The 17,905-nt window shown below is 39.2% G+C and overlaps 1 protein-coding gene across 3 annotated transcripts in view; it reads left to right on the forward strand.

The window, feature by feature from the left end:
- Nucleotides 1–17,905, forward strand: part of CARM1 (coactivator associated arginine methyltransferase 1) — a 115,929-nt gene that overhangs the window by 1,548 nt on the left and 96,476 nt on the right. The window lies entirely within an intron of this gene.

Raw genomic sequence — 17,905 nt, forward strand, 5'->3', positions numbered from 1 at the left:
CTATTGCAGAGAAATGTTTTCTTTATTATCTTCCCATGTATTTTACAGGCATGATTTTTCCATAATAATATGGAAAAATAATAATATGTTCATAATAATAATTTAAAAAACCAATTACCAATCACAAATAGAAGGGGAACTTATCAAATTTGCACATGATACTAACCTGGCAGAAATAGCCAACACTCTAGATGATAGGCTCAAGATCCAGATGGATCTGACAGAATTGAACATTAGGCCTATCTAAAAAAATGAAATCCAACAAAGAGAAAAGTAAAGTCATACACTTAGTCAAGAAAAACAAAAATTACACATACAGATTACTGTAAGTGAAACCTGGTTTAATAGCAATAACTCTGAGAGGGATCTTAGAGTCCTAGTAGACTATCAATTAAATATGAGCCACCAATGTACAACAGCAATCCAAAAAGCCAATGCAATCTTAAATTGCACAACATCAAGATCCTGTGAGGTACTAGTATCGCTCTATAAAACCTTAGTAAGACCACACCGAGCATACTGCATCCAGTTTTGGTCACCACACTATTAAAAAGATGTTGAGACTCTGGAAAAAGTGCAGAGAAGAGCAACCAAGATGATTAGGGGGCTGGAGGATAAAACGTATGATGAATGGTTGCAGGAACTGGGCATGGTTACTCTAGTGAAGGACCAGGGGAGACATGATAGCAGTGTTCCAATATTTGAGGCTGCCACAAAGAGGAGGGGGTTAAGCTATTTTCCAAAGCACCTGAAGGTCAGACAAGGAATAATAGATGGACATTGATCAAGGAGAGATTCAACCTAGAAATAAGGATATATTTTCTGATAGTGAGAATAATCAACCAATGGAACAGCTTGCCTTTAGAATTTGTGGGTACTTCATTATTGGAGGCTTTCAAGAAGATACTGGCAGCCACTTGTCAAAAATGGTATAGAATCGGGATGGCAAACCTATGGCACGCGTGCCACAGGTGGCACGCGGAGCCATTTATCAGGGCACACAAGGCGTTGCCATGTGAGCTGGCCAGTGCACATGCACACGCTAGCCAGCTGAGTTCAACCTTTTTAAAAGCCATTTTTCGCCGTCCGAATTCTTCAAAAAAATATTTTTCCATTTTCACAACATATAATCACATGTATACTATTACATAACCAACATCATTTTGTATTATTAAGGGTTTACATCAATTCATCTTACCATCAGCTTCCAAAACACAATTGTTTAGCTCTTCTTTTTTAAAAAGTTTTTATTTACAAACATGCAAAATACACACAAAACTTAGATGTATACCACATTTACACAATACAATACGAACAGGAGCTTCCTGTGCTTTCTAATAGCAATTACCAATCGATACCGTTCTCCTTATATTATTTCCCCTTCTAGTATATTTCATTTGCATTTCACCATTCTTAACCCTCTTATTTTACTCCTCTGCTATATTGGCTGATTACCTCTAGTAAATTTAAACCTCTTGGATGCATATATATGTGTTAATTCTCCTTAACTACTATTTTTGGGCTTTATTGGCTTCCTTCATTGATCCTTGTTTCTTTCCTCCATCCACCTATATCATTTGTCCCATATCTGGTAGTATTCTGTTTCTTCTTTTCCCTGGATTTCTTTTGTAAATTTGTCCATTTTGGCACAATCCATAACCTTTCTTATTATTTCATCTTTGCTTGGAATTAATTTGTTTTTCCTTTTCTGAGTGAAGGCAATCCTCGCTGCCATAATTATATGTAAAATTAAATACTGGATTTCTTTTTTATATTTTGCAGTCATTATTCCTAGTAAAAAAACTTCGGGTTTCCAATCTATTTTGACTCCTGTTATTACCTCTAGCCAATTTTTGATCTTTTTTGAAAAAAATTTAGCCTTCTCACAAGTCCACCTTAAGTGGTAATATGTTCCATGTATTGATTCACATTTCCAACATTTTGAGGAGGTATTTGCTGAGATTTTAGCTAACCTTGTTGGTGCCAGCTGCCATCTGTAAAACATTTTGTACTGGTTTTCCTTGTATGCAACTGATAGTATCATTTTTAAGTTTGTTCCCCAAAATTTTTCCCATTCATCAAATTCAATATTATAGCCAAAGTTCTGTGCCCATTTTATCATTTGTTCTTTCACAATTTCTTCTTCCAATTTATACCTCAGGAGAAATTTATATACTCTCCCTATCATCTTTCTAACTGAGCTTTGAATTATTTTATCCAATTCGTGTGGTTCCATTTCGATGCCATATAATTTAGTATCATTATTGGGTTTAGTTTTGATTTGTAAGTAAGTTAGCCAATCAACTTTCATGTTTTGTTCTGCCAATTCTTCAATTGTTTTTAAATTTCCCTGTCCGTTAATTAAGTCTCTGTATCTTAGCATTTTATTCCTATCTATAAAATTTGGATGGATCATCCTTTCTGTCGGGGATAGCCAGTTCAGGATTTTCACATAGTGGATTTTTTAAATTTTGAGTCAGTTTTGCAATAACTCTTTTCTAATTAAATGTTTTTGAAAGTATTTGTGTGTTTTATTTTTATCATTCCATAGGAATGTATGCCAACCTGCTTGCAAATCATGGCCTTCTAAGGTCAGAATTCTTTTATTCTTTAGCTCTATCCAATCCTTCACCCATGTTATTGTTACCGCTAACGTGTATAATTCCCAATTTGGTAATGCTAAATCTCCCCTCTCCTTGCTGTCTTGCATTGACTTTAGTTTGATGCTCGCTTTTCATCCTTGCCAGATGAACCTAGTGGTTATTTTATTGAATTCTTGAAAGAAAGTTTTACCCGGATTAATAGGTGCGGCTTGCAACAAAAATAAGATTCTTGGTAAAATATTCATTCTAATTGTGGCTATGCATCCCATTAGTGATAGCTGAATATTTTTCCAGCTTTCTAAATCTTTATTTGTGTCACTAGTTTATTATAATTATCGTCTTTAATTGTAGAATATTTTGCCGACACCCAGATCCCCAAGTATTTCACTTTCTTAGTTATTTGCATTTTGGTTGCTAATTCCAGTTCTTCTTCTTGCTTTTTTGTCATATTCTTGGTTATCATTTTTGTTTTGCTTTTATTGATTTTTAATCCTGCCACTTTGCCATATTCTTCTAATTTTTGAATTAATTTCAGACTGGATTCTAATGGATCTTCTAGAACAAATTCTAAGTCATTGGCATAGGCTTGGGTCTTGTATTCTTTGTTTTTGAGTCTTAAACCTTTTACTCCCTGGTCCTTCCTAATTTCATTTAATAATATTCCCAGAGTTAATATAAACAGCAAAGGAGAGAGGGGGCATCCCTGTCTAACTCCCTTTTTTTATTTCAATCTTCTCTGTTAGTTCTCCATCAGAACTTTGGCTGTCTGACTGTTATAAAGTTTTTCTATCATTTTTGTAAATTTTTCTCCGAATTTCATCCTATCTAATTGTGTTGTTATAAATTTCCAAATTACGTTCTCAAATGCTTTTTGTGCCTCAAGGAAAACCAGTACCATTTGTTTTTCTGGATGCGCTTCATAATACTCTATTATGTCTAAGATGACTCTTGTATTATTTTTAATGTGTCTGTGAGGTAAAAATCCGTTTTGGTCGGGTGCATTCATTCATTTAAAACCTGTTTAATTCTTCCTGCCATAATTGCTGCAAATATTTTATAATCGGAATTCAGTAATGAAATTGGTCTGCAATTTTGGATTTCTTGTAGGTTGGCTTCTTTTTTCAGGATTAATGATATTATTGCTTCTGTCCATGATTCAGGCATCTTGGCTTTTCCTAAAACTTCATTAAACATTTCCACTCCTAGTTCTTCCAACATTATTTTATTATATTTGTATAACTCCACTGGTATTCCGTCTGGTCCTGGGTTTTTATTATTTTTCTGGCTTTTCAGGACTAATTCCATTTTGGCTAACATTATTAGCCTGTTTATTGTCTCCCTTTGTTCTTTTGATATTGGGGTCTTCTTTTCTGTGTTTAAATATTGTTTTATCTTAGTTTCCTCCATACTATCTTGCGCGTATAGTTTTGTGAAGTATTTATGAATAATATGCTTCTTTTCTTCCCCTTTATATTGAATTTTTCCCTCATCATCTTTTAATTGGTATATCATCCTTTTTTCTCTTTCATTTTTCAATCTGTATGCCAACCATCGTCCAGGTTTGTTGGCTTATTCAAAGTAATTTTGTTTGGTCATTTTAATTTTCTGTGCTAATTCTTTTTGAGTTATTAAGTTGATTTTATGTTTTATCATCTCTCTTTTTTCTTTTTTAATTTTATTCTTTGGGTCTTTCTGTAATTCAGCTTCGACTTCCTTAAGTTCTTTTTGCATACATTCTTTTGCTCTTTTTGTTTTCTAATTTTTCTTGCAACGTAGGCGATCATGAGGCCTCTTGTGTATGCTTTCATAGTGTCCCAGAGATTTTGAATTGAGGTGTCTTCTTTTTTATTTATTCTAAAAAATAGTTTTAATTCTTTCTCCAGCATTTGAATGTATTCCATTTCATTTACAATATTTGAGTTCATCATCCATCTTTTTATTCTTTTTTGGCCTTTCCATCTTAATTTTATTGCATTATGATCTGCCCACTCATTTGCTTCAATTTCAATTTCCTCTAATTGATTACATAGACCAGATGATATCCAGGCCATGTCAATTCTTGATAAGGAATGGTGGGGGTTCGAATAAAAGGTAGATTGCTTCTTGTTTTGTGCCTTTCTCTCCAAATATCATGTAGTTTATATTCCATTGCCATATCAAAAAAGGATTTAGGTAAGGTATTTTTTTGTTTTATTTTTCTTTTGCTTTCATAGTCCATTTTTTTATCCACTATTGCGTTATAATCCCCAATTAAACAAATATTTTCATATTCTAATTCATTTATTTTGTTGTGTAGTTTCCTATAGAATTCCTCTTGCTTCTGATTTGCATATATCACTATTAATAATATTGGTTTTTCTGTTGTCTCTAATTCAATGATTAGTATCCTGCCTTCTTCATCAGAGTAGACTGCTTTGGACTTTATTTTTTCCTTTATATAAGTTGCTATCCCTTTTTTTTTTAAATCTGCCAGTGCTGTATATAATTTCCCTAATTTTTTGTTTTCCAGTAAATTAATATGTTCCCTTTTAATGTGCACTTCGTATACAGGTTATATCTGCCTTCAGTTTCCTCAGTTTGTTAAACATCTGCGCTCTTTTTTTGTGTGTGTGTGCATTCAGTCCATTCAAGTTTATTGAGATAACTGTTATTTCCTGGTCCATCTTTAGATGGGGTGTTTTTTATTGCTTCTGATTTGTATCTGACTTTTCCCTCTCGCGGCTTCCTTTTCTGCTCTCTCTCTTTCTTGCCTCTGTTCTTCTTTCTTGTTTCTTTCCATGTCTTCTGATGTTTCTTTTTCTTGGCTTCTACTTTCTAGGTCCTCTTTACTTCCTTTTTCTTCTTCCCATGTGCAGTATTTTTCGTATAATTCCTGCGCTTCTTCTATATTCTCTATTTTATATCTTTTTCCTTGCCAAGAGACCAATATCCCTTCTGGTACCAACCATCTGTACTTTATTCTGTTTTTATTTAACTGATTAGTTAAAAATTGGTACTGTCTACGTTGTTCCAGGACTCTCCATTGAATCTGTTTAAGAGTAATCAACTCTTTTCCCTTGAATGTTATTGTCCCTTCTCTGGTTTTTTTGTACACTTCTTCTCTAGTTGTTGTTGTTTTTTTGGCAAATCTTACATGCACTTCTCTCAGTAGCCTATGTCTTCTAAGCCTCATCAATGTCTCCTCTCAACTCTTGTTCCTTTCTCTGTAAAATTTCGATCATTTTTCCTTTCAGGTCTTCCTCTTTTTCTTCCGCTATGTTTTGGAATCTTAGATAAAATGAAGCTCTTTCATTTTCAAGTTGGATTATTGATAACTGTAACTCTTTATTGACTTGTATATATTTCAACTCCATTTTTTCCATCTTCTGATCTGTTTGTTCTATTTTTGTTTCGATGTTCTGGATTTTCTGTTCTTGGATTGCTAAAGCATTCTGTATCCTTTCAATTTTGTCATCCACGTTTTTGATATTTCCTTTCAATTCTCCCATTTCGTTTTTAATTTCTTCATGATTCCTCCTTGTCTCTTCGTGATTTGTAGCCATCACTTCTTGATTTTTCGTCAATGTCTCTTGTATCATCTGGAGCATACTCTGCATTGTTTGTGCTGGTCCCATTGTTCCTGCCACTCTTCCGCCTTTCTCCAGCCCCAATGCGCTCTTGATTGATCTTTGATTTGAGGATGAGGATGTTGCTGAAGCAGGGTTGGATGCTGTTTTTTTCCCTGACTTCACTAAATTAATATTAGTTGCCATCTTTATCCCTCTATTTATCCTCGCCCATAATTGTATACAGATTCTATTTTACTTCTACTTTATCAGCAATATCAGCAATATCAGTAATTATATATCTCAATATTTAACAATAATTAACCTTCCTTAATATCACGTTTCAATATTTAAACATTCCTATATATTATTCTATTCTGTTTTTGATTCTTAATTATTATACATCACAGAGTTATATGTCACATTATTATCTTATACAAATAGATGTCTCTCAGTTATGTCAATTATACAGGTATTCAATTCTAATAATTAGTTTCTCTCTATATATATATTTAATCCAGCTTGTGTCATAGTTGATTCTCTTGCATCAGTCTTCACTATTCAAATTTATAATCCACTAGGTGTCACTCTCTCCTCAGTATCATTGTCCGTTCCATCAATCACAGTCACTAATCACAGCAGGTCCAGGGGCAAAGACAAAACAATTGTTAAAGAGCCCTCCGACAATTCTCTCTCTCCTGCCTCCGATCCAGTTCTAGTTCTCGAGGAGAGTAAATACTGTATAGTTGTAAAATGTCCCCTCCAAAAAAAAAAAAAAGAACATTTGCTCCTTTCTTTACCTGAATTTATTGTTCACGCTTGAAACTCTGTTCAAAGTTCAGCTATTCTTTGGAAAGACAAAAAAAATAGAAAAAAGAGCAGAAAAAAAATCAACAACCAGCCCAACTGTTATACAATCCTTTGTGTGTTTTCCAGGTTTTCTCAGCAGTCAATATATCCTGCTCCTGTTGTCAATGCTGGCTTTTGGTTCTTTCTCCTTCTTCTCCTGTCAGATTTCTCACTGCAGCCACTTCCATTCTATTACTCATGCTGTCACTTTCAACTCACCATTTCAGCTCTCCCTACTTTTTCGGCAAAAATCTGGACTGCAAAAACAGTCTCTGTCACAGAGCCTTTTTCTTTCCAGCTCACCCTCTCCGCCAATTTCACATTGTCCTCCTTTTCTTTGGGTTATCAATAATAACAGATGTCTCGATTTCAACTGCTTTCTCTATCTGCTTCCCTCTTATGCAGTCGCCATCACTCCGGTCCTGTCCAAGTGGCAGGATAGATCCTCATCCATTTAATGGGTTTTTCCTACCCACTGCGGGGGTGGGGGGCGTTTGCCTTACCACCCCAGTGTCTTCATAGTTTTCCCTCTGAATCTGCCGGTCCCTTCAGGATCCACAACACTCAAAAATGAGCCCAAAAAAAGAAGTTTGAGTTAGAGGTTACGAGAGCCCCCGTTCCTCAGCTCCTAGCACGATGACGTCACCACAGGAAGTGGTTTAGCTCTTCTGCTCTCCATACACCATATTTATCCTTATCCATCACTTTCTTCTCCTTCTCTCTCCTCCCCCTCCCTACCTCCTTTCTTCTCTGTGTCATCCTTCCCTACTCTACTTCCCCTTCCCCTCTCCTTCTCCTCTCTCCCCTCTCCCTCCTCATTTCTTTCCTCCTCTTCCCCCCTCCTTGCCCTCTCTCCTATTCCTTTCTCCTTCCCCCACCTCCCCTCTTTTCTTCCCACTCTTATTATTTACTTGGTGTATTTCAGCTTCTGGGCAAGCTCTGTTTTATATTGATGGTATTTATAGTTCATTTTCAATATACCTATTTCATTTTAACATCCTTTCTTGGAAAAAAAAATAGAACAAAAAAGTATACATATATAGTCATTGTACTTTTAAGCCACTCCCCGCCAGCCTAATTTTGGTCGAGATGTAGATCTGGTTACAATTTCTAGCTATTCTCATCATTATCTTTATATAATTATACAGCCTTATGCGCCCCCAACTTGTGATTCTATCTTAAAATCATAAAACTTTCCCATTATAGATATATTCCATGTTCCCTCTCTATTTTTCTATAATTTGGATCAAATTATTCTTAAATTGTCTATAAATGACACAGCATGCTGTTCAATATTTATTACGATTGCCTTAATCTATTATGTAAAAGAGAACAAGCAGTAAACATCTCGCTTTATTTATCATCTTAAAATTTAACCAATGTTTAGTTATCCTACTTTTGTCATTTTCAGTCAATTCGCAACTGAATTCTTCTTTAGATCTCTGCTTCACTGGGTTCAGAATTCTATTTAAGCTTGATTTTATTGATTTATGTATATTTTTTATAATTTCACGTAGTTCTTCTAATTCCCAGTTTTCCATGATGTCCAGTTTCAAAGTTATAGTTAGTTATGCAATCCTTGTTTTAGAGTTCTAGTTCACCTTAGATTTATCTACCTCAATTGCTATGGAAAAAAGCAATGAGGGCCCACTTAGTCTTTTGTTCTTCCTCGATATCCAATTCCAAGACTGCAGTTGGTTATACAAATCTTATTTCAAAATTCTGGTCCATCTTAAGTTTAATTAATCCATTTACTCTGAAACCGGAAAAGAAGCTAGCGCCATCTTAGTCCTCCGCAGCAAGCAAACAAAATAGAGAGAGGAGAGGAGAAAGAAAAAAAAAAACCTTTGTGATTCTCAGGTCTGATACTTATTCTTTGCTTCAGACACTGCTCAAAATAAATCACTTATGATATGTTTGTAGTCAACCAAGAGTTTGTCTCTACTTTTCAAAATTCTGATTTATGGCAGTTGGTTAATTAAAATTTCTGCACAGTGAGAGTTGAGTTGTCCACTATCAGTAAGAGAACATGCTTTCTTCTTTTTTTCTTAGTTATATTGGCTGGAAGGGGTTCAAACTGTTGAAAGAAATGTCCTTCTGGGTTCGGCTCCAAGTGGGGAAAAAGACACTGGAGACATGGAGGCTGCTTGGAAAGATGGTTTATTGGTGGACAGGACCACATGGCTTGAGTCCTGAACAGAAAAGGTGATCACATGCTTCAATTTTGGTGGAGAAGAAGAGAAGGAAGGACTTAGATGCTGAGTCCCTGGTTTTATGCCCTCTCTGGCCTTTGATCTTGAGCTTGTATTCTGATTGGTTGTCAGACTCCCATGGAGCCATGCAAGGGCAACTCTCTAGGCTGTATTTTGAATCCAGGTTTGGTTGAGTTCTCAGATGCTCAGATGTGGCGAGTTGGGTAAAAGGCCAATATTATCATGCCTTAATCCCATCCCCCTGGAGCTGAAGGGGAGAACTCTTTATTATGTAAAGTGGACTAGCTCAGGCTTTAATGGCTCATTGACAAAAGGGGGATGGGCAGGAAGCTACAGGGAACTATTCTGTCTTTATAATATGTTTCTTCCTTTTCACATCCAGAGAAATATTCTGCCTTTTCAATATTTCCTAGGATATTTCATTTTTCTGGGAGAGGGCTGGGTGATAACTTCCTACAAAACAAAGTAAAAGTATTGGCTTCTGTTTAAGATCCATCTACTTCGAGACCGAAAAAGAAGCTAACGCCATCTTAATCCTCCACAGGAAAAAGAGAAGAGAGTGGAGAAGAGGAAAAAAAAAACCTTTGTAGTACCCAGGTCCGATATTTAGTCTTTGCTTCAATCACTGCTCAAAATAAATCACTTATAATAGGTTTATAATCAGCCAAAAGTTTTTTTTTCTCTGCCTCTGCTTTTCCAAATTCTGATTTATGGCAGTTGGTTTTAAATTGTCTGTTATCTGAAGGAGTTTTCAAACAAAGTAAAAATATTGGCTTCTGTTGAGATCCAAAGCCAAATTTAATGTTTATAATTGAGTAAGTTTGACACTTCTCTGCTTTCTATTGTTCTGTTCAAAAGGTTTCAAACAAAAAACTTCGGGTGGGGTGGGGCTGGTATTGCAACCCTCCACCTTCTTTTCTTCCTTTCTTTCTGAAAAAAAAGTCCCGATCTGAACATCAGTATTATTTATGTTCTCAAGATTTCTTTGCCTTTTCCAGATTTAATTTATAGTTGTGGGTTAGATAAAATTATCTTACCAGGCCTTCGTCTCTCCCGGTCTCTGCCTGCTCAATTAGCTTGACAAAAAGACAGCATCTTGTCAGCCATATTAATGACTGCCACTCCGACTCTGATTCATAGGCAAATCTCTAACCCACGGAGGATCAGTTGCTTCCCCCAGTGTCTGATGAGATGCTGCCCTTCTTTGCCCCCCCCTGAAGGTTCTGCCCCTAAAAAAGGGACACCGGAGAAGGTTTGTCAGACAGGGTTCATGTGAAGAAGCTCTTCAGAGCTCACATCCCCCACGTCTGTCCAGCTGAAGAACTTCCTGTCGACTCCTTGATGAGTCCTCTTTGAGGAGATGTTTCCCCTTGAAGAAAATGTTCCCCAGCAAATTGGTACAAATTATTGAAGTACTGTGAGGGGACATTGCTGCCAATTCCTAATAGCTGTGAACTACCCATTCCTATTTAATTTTTGCAGACCACAAGTCTTATTTTGATACTTGACATAGCCAGTTTTTCCTCTTCCCCTCTACTTCCCCTATGTCTCCTTCAAATTGCCCTTTTTCAGATTCAATGAAGCATTGTAGGATGGCTAAATATGACCATTAGTTGATACCACACTTCGTTTGCTTAGGAAGCTGCAGTCCTGCTGGGCAGAAACAAGCTATCCCACCGCAGGTATGTAAAATGTAACTGAAGTTCCAATTCAGTGGTGGGTTCCTGCCGGATCGCACCGGATCGCGCGCGCTCCCTTTCAGCGCTCCACCTGGCTCGCGCGCTCCCTTTCAGCGCTCCACCTGGCTCACACGCTCCCTTTCAGCGCTACACCTGGCTCGCGCGCTCCCGGCGCTAAAACCAGAAGTACAGTCTTGCCCCGCCCCTGGCGAAGCGACGACGCCTGCCTGCGCTCCACCAGCTCGGCTGGGAACGGAGATGTTTCCTCAGCGGAGCGGAGCGCCTGAAAAGTTTTTTCAGGCGCTCCGCTCCGCTGAGGAAACATCTCCGTTCCCAGCCGAGCTGGTGGAGCGCAGGCAGGCGTCGTCGCTTCGCCAGGGGCGGGGCAAGACCGTACTTCTGGTTTTAGCGCCGGAAGGGAGCGCGCGAGCCAGGTGTAGCGCTGAAAGGGAGCGCGCGAGCCAGGTGGAGCGCTGAAAGGGAGCGCGCGAGCCAGGTGGAGCGCTGAAAGGGAGCGCGCGCGATCCGGTGCGATCCGGCAGGAACCCACCACTGTTCCATTTGCTATGACATATCAGAGCTGGGCAGCCAGGGAGGTGAATTACCAGCAGAGAAAGCTAGAGGTCACCAATACTTGGCTTGGAACTAGTTCTTGTTAGAGTTCACAGGTGCCCCTTCCCAGGTTCCCAAAGGGGGTTCTGATATTTATTGACATGTCAAGCGCCCCCTCTTAAGGAGCATAATGATACTTATTTAGAAATATTGGACTATTTTTATTCTCAATGTAATATTTAGGTTAGAGGTATTTGTGAAGAAACACATATGAAATGAGAAAGACTCAGCAGAGACAGGCTATTTGGGTATTGGAAAGAATGAACTTGTAGTTTAATCTAAATCTAAAGAGAGCTTGCACTCTTGTGTCCTATTCCCCACAACTGAAGAGGAAAATGACCAACATCTGTCTGGTCATATCCCATCACCCAGCTCATTCATTACATGAGGATGACAGTGGATCAATAGTTTCAAAATAAAGTTTGTGAAGCAAAAGAAATCCCCAGCAATGGGGCAGTTTCTCAGTAGAATTCAAGAAACTGATTGTAGGAGAAAACAGCAACTTAATAGCTTACCTCTGGATAAAATTTTGTGGAATCATGTTTCCAAATGAGAAGGCAGTGCTCAAAAGTAACCTTCCTTCTTTTCTAAACCTTGTCTCTTGTGCCATGGTGACGTATCTTTTGTTTCCTGTCTTCCCACAATGAGCCCCACATCTGAGCAGGATCATGGGAAGCAGCAGCTCAAGGGCAGCCACGGAAACCCCCTTGGGGAACTATTTGGGGCCTGGGACGAAAAACAAATGCCCATTCTGGCCAGTATGAAAAAAAGAAAAGCAAAAAAATATGTGAGAAATGGGCTTTACTTAAGGATGAAACTGGGAGAGCAATTTGGCTAAAAAGCAGTTCATTCAATTTTAAACTTCTGAAAGTACTTAGACCTAGAATTGAACCCAGCCACATATCATATTGGTACTGCTGGGATGAATTAGCTAGGATTAAAGATCCCCTGATAGGTAGGGCTATTAAAGGGAGAATCATGGTAAAACATGAAGCCCCACCATACTCCCCGCAGTATGAAATCCATGCTGAAGCCATCACACCTATCCAGAAGCTAATAAAGGCATATCTAGAGCAGGGGGTCCTCCATACGTGCACTTCACCGTTTAACACCCCCATCTTCCTAGTAAAGAAACAAAAGGTAGACCGGGAGGGAAATCCCATCTTCAGATTTGTACACGACTTAAGGCTCATTAATAACCATGTGATACCCCGGGCTCCGATAGTGCCTAACCCTGCGATTATAGTCACTGAAGTCCCGGCTTCAACAAAATATTTTTTTGTTATAGATCTGTGTTCCGCATTCTTCAGTATCCCAGTAGACCAGGCATCCCAATACCTTTTCGCTTTCATCTGGGAAGACCAACAGTATACATGGACTCACCTACCACAGGGCGACACAGAGTCGCCCATTTTATTTTCCCAAATCTTAAGAGCAGATCTCTCTTCTATATCATTACCATACCAATCAACCCTGATACAATACGTGGATGATTTATTACTGGCATCCAAAATGGAGCTTGCTTGCAAATTGGACACAATACACCTCCTCCAGGCTCTAGCAGATAGAGGACACAAGGCGTCACCCACCAAATTACAATATTTAAAACATGAGGTGATCTACCTAGGTTACATTATAGCACTGGGAATAAGGAAACTAACCCCCAGCAGGGTACAGACCATCCTAAGCATGAAGCCACCGCAAACTAAACAGCAAGTCAGAGCCCTACTGGGTGTGCTAGGCTTTTGCCGCCCATGGATCCCATCATTTGGAGAATTAGCTAGACCTCTGATACAACTAACGGAAAAAATATGCCCGATCCTATCGAATGGTCAGATTTCCTAGATAACACACTTCAAACAATAAAACAAAAGTTAGCCTCAGCCCCGGCACTGGGACTCCCAGATTACAAAAGCCTTTCATTCTGTTTATTCATGAGAAGTCAGGGGTAGCCTCAGGACTTTTAACACAAACGTTTGGCCCCTTGCACTGACCGGTTGCTTATTACTCAGTAACACTCGACCCAGTGGCTCAGGGAGCGGTCCCCTGCTTAAGAGCAGTAGCGGCGATGGTAGAAATTGTAAAAAGATCAAAAGATTTAGTTCTGGGGCACCCACTGCTTTTAAAGATCTCTTATGAGGTTTTTGCGATCCTTTTAAAATCACAAACGCAAGCCTTCACATAGCAGTGCAACAATATGAAGGCTGAATTATTATTTTTTTATTTTTTATTTTATTAAAGAGTTTTAATAAATTTTACAAATGTATCCCCCTCCCCTCCCTCCACCCCGATTCCACACACCCCTCCACCCCTCCCTCCTCCCAACCTCCCAGAGCAAAATACAGGGTATAAACATTTAACAATCATACGCTAACATAAGCTAACTAACTTTAACATCTTCCTCCTCTTGTACTTTAGCTCTTCTTTTGTTAAGATAACTTTAGATAAATTATACCAATCCTTGTTCTTTCACTTATAAGCTAATTGGAATTTCTTAGTCCGATGTTTATTTTGAATATATTCAATCCATCTTCTCCATTTCAACTTGTATTTCTCATCTGAATGGTCCTTGAGATGTGCTGAGATTTTGGCCATCTCTGCTAAGTTTACTACTTTTAACGTCTATTCTTGAATAGTAGGCAACTCTTCCTTCTTCCAGTACTGCGCCACCAGCAATCTTGCTGCCTTTGTTAAATTCAGAATCAAATTAGTCTCTATAACTGTACAGTCTGTAATTATCCCTAACAAGAACAGCTGGGGAGTGAACTTTATCCTCTTTTTAAGAATATTTTGAATAATCCACGATATTTTTATCCAAAATGCTTTAACTTTTTTGCAAGTCCACCATATATGGTAATACGTAGCATCAGCACAATCACATCTCCAACATTTAGGTTGTAAATTCGGATACATACAAGCTAACTTTTTAGGATCTAAATGCCATCTATAAAACATCTTATAGAAATTCTCTCTCAAGTTTTGAGCTTGCGTAAATTTTACATTTCTTACCCAAATCTTTTCCCATGTTTCCATCATTATTGGTTCTTCAAAGTTTTGTGCCCATTTTATCATATAATCTTTAACTAACTCTGTTTCAGAATCTATTTCTATCAGTATATTATACAACCTTTTTATATGCATTTGACCCTGGTCCCTAATTTGTTTTACCAAATTATCCTCATTTTGCATGATACCAATTTTCTGATCTTTTTTCCATCTAGCCTGTAACTGTCCATACTGAAACCAGGTTTGAATTACCCTTTCCTCTCTCAGTGCATTCAAAGGCTTTAGCTGTAGTACACCTCTTTCTATGTTAAGAAGCTCTCTATATGTAATTACATCCTGTTTTTGTTCTATACTTATATTCTCTATTGCGTGTCTGGGCACTACCCACGTAGGTATCTTATCATTTAACTTATATTGATATTTTTTCCAGACACACAGTAGAGCATTCCTTAAAATATGGCTTTTAAAAATCTTGTCCACCTTCTTATCATATATTAAGTAAGCATGCCAACTGTATACCAAATCATATCCCTCAATATTCAGTCCTCTGTTAAATTAATCCAATCGCTAATTGTTGATAAAATTACTGCTTCATAGTATATTTTAAAGTTGGGCATTTTCAAACCTCCCCTTTCACGTATATCTTGCATTATTTTAAGTTTTATTCTCGGTTTCTTCCCTGCCCAAACAAAATTATTAATACCTTTCTGCCATTCTTCCAAATGTGCATCTTTTTTGAGTATTGATATCATTTGAAAAAGAAATAGAAACTTGGCCACTCTTTTTTTTTTCCAAAAAATTTTATTGGTTTTTTAAACATTTATAGGGAAAAGGGTAAATGGAAGGGTGTACAAATTTTGGCAGTTGCAAGTGTGGCAGGCGCCCCCTCCCTCCAAACTCATAAAATACATCTAAGTATAAAACATTAGTACATAATCATATAAAATCAGCATATTAATTCTAAAAAAAATTTCAATCAGTTTATATATTATAATATATAATCTACATATAATTTCATTACTACTTTCGGTCTGTTTATAACAATGTGGTTTTCTTATTCATTTTTGTGATCTGAGCTTTCTTGGTATTGCCCCTTCTCCCCCTGCTGGCAGAGCTCCGGCCCCTCCCGTGTCCTGCATAACCGTTGTAGAGTCTTCTGTTTTTTCTAGGTTTGCTTTGTTTTTTTCCATAAAGGCCTGTGCCTCTATGGGTGTATTGATTCTGATTCTTGTCTCCTCCCAGAATATCAGCATACCTTCAGGCATCAACCATCTAAACCACACCCCCTTCTGGTATAATTTATTCGCCAATTGCGAATAATTTTTCCTTTTTTCCCTAATTTTTTTGGGAATCTGCTTCAAGATGGTTATCTCCCTGTCATGATATGTCAATGCTTGCCCCCTTTGTACACCCAGAATTTCGTCTCTTGTGCTTTTTCTAAGGAACTTAATATGAACCTCCCTAGGTACATTGTGTGTTCTGGCATAAGCTGAATTCACTCTGTAGACCAGATCTATCTCCCATTCCATCTGTTGTTTTTCTTTATGTATGTATTCAGCTAAGATGTTAGTCATAATGTCCCTTATATTTTCCCCATCTGCTTCTACAATATTTTGAAATCTAAGATAAAAGGACATTCTCTCAAATTCTGTTTTCATTTGCTGGATATCAAGTTCTTTGTTTCCCTTCTGCACTGCTTCTACCCCCCCTTTCACCTCCGCCACCCCACCCTCCACAAGGTCCAGTCTCTGTGAGTTCTTATAAATTTGGACTTGATTCTCTTTAATTTCTTCCTTCATTTCCTTCAATTGTTTCTTGATTTCTTCCTGGCCCTGTATGAGTTGCTGAAGCATTTGTTGCAAATCCATCTCTGCGCTCTTAGGTTGCATCAGTTCTGTGATCTTTGACTGTGTAGCAGGACTGGATGTTGCAGATGTCGGGGCAGAAGTAGCAAAGCCAGGTTTTCCAGGGGGTGGTCTTTTTGGAGACATAGTTTATAAAGTAGAGAGATCAGTCAGTATAGACAATGGACAGCTGGAGAAGTAGGGCAGACAGATGAGTCCAGGAGGCAGAAAAACCAAGCAGAGGAGAGATTCTTTAGTCAGTCTGGCAATAAAGAGGGATTTTTCCCCCAGGGAGTTCAAGAAAATAACAATCCACAAGAGATTCTTCTGGGTGACATGGAGACAAAGAACGGAAGCCTGAGATTTAAAGGTGGAGTCAGGTTTCACAGTTCATGAAGACAACGGAAGTGTGCCATCTTGCCCTGCCAGCTTAGGGCTCAGAGGCATATTAAGGTTTTAAAAGTTGACAAAGTTCTCAGGTCATCAGTAAGTTATGGAGCTAAGTCCAGCGAAAATCACTTTTACAGGGGTGAGGCATCATTGGTTGGCTCTCCCCCCTCCTCCTTCCCCTGAGGGCGAAAGCAAAATTTTTCCAAGCCACTTGTCCAAGGGGGGGGGGAAATCCCCCTCCCTCCAGCCGCACCTCCAAAGAAATCCGAGAGTTTAACAATTTAAATTGCTGAAAAGTCCATCAAGTCAAGAGAAAGGGAATGAAGAGAGGAAGCGCCTCACCACACCGCCGCTGCTTCCTTCAATTTTGCATCGTCCGATCAGCCTCTGAAGCGAGACGCACGCGCGCCCTCCGAGACTGCTCCTCGATGCCTGGAGCGAAGCGGAGAAGCCCCCACCAGCCGCCGCCGATGCAAGGGTCCTCCGCGAGCCGCTCCTTCGGCAGGACGCCTCTCCGGGGCGTCCTGTGCCCCCCAGAAGCAGGGAAGCCCACCGGGGAGCGGGAGCGGGCAAAGGACTTGCCCGTCGCCGTCAGCTGCCGGAACCGGAAGAAACTTGGCCACTCTTAATGCCACAAGGTAAGTCCTTAAGTAGGTTCTTACCTGTGTTCGGTCAAATTCGGAACGGGACGATCTCCATCTGCTCTCTAGGCGTCTCTTGTGGTGTTTCATCGCCCTTAGCTCCTCATTAAACCAAGGAGCCAGGGCGGTTCGTTGCCAACGGAGAGGCCGCAGAGGTGCAACCCGGTCTAAGGCCCCAGCGGCCGCACTATTCCATGCGGCTACCAGGTCCTCCATCCGGGAGCGGGTCAGGTCTACAGGAAGTGGCCCAAGCTCCGTCTGGAATCTATCCGGTTCCATCAGGCGCCTGGGGCGGAACCATCTAGGACAATCTGGTTCCGCCTCCCCGCGGAGGGGGGTAGTGCCCGGGAAATCGAGCCAGAGAAGTGAGTGATCTGACCATGACAGGGGCGTAATGATTAGGTCCCCTACTCCTAGATCACTCATCCACTGGTCGGAGACAAAAACAAGATCCAGTGTGTGGCCTCCCTCGTGCATGGGGCCCTGAATTAATTGAGTCAGGTCCATGGCTGTCATGGAAGCC

Source organism: Natrix helvetica, assembly GCF_964273705.1.
Source record: "Natrix helvetica genome assembly, chromosome: 2".
In the NCBI taxonomy this organism is placed as follows: Eukaryota; Metazoa; Chordata; class Lepidosauria; order Squamata; family Natricidae; genus Natrix; species Natrix helvetica.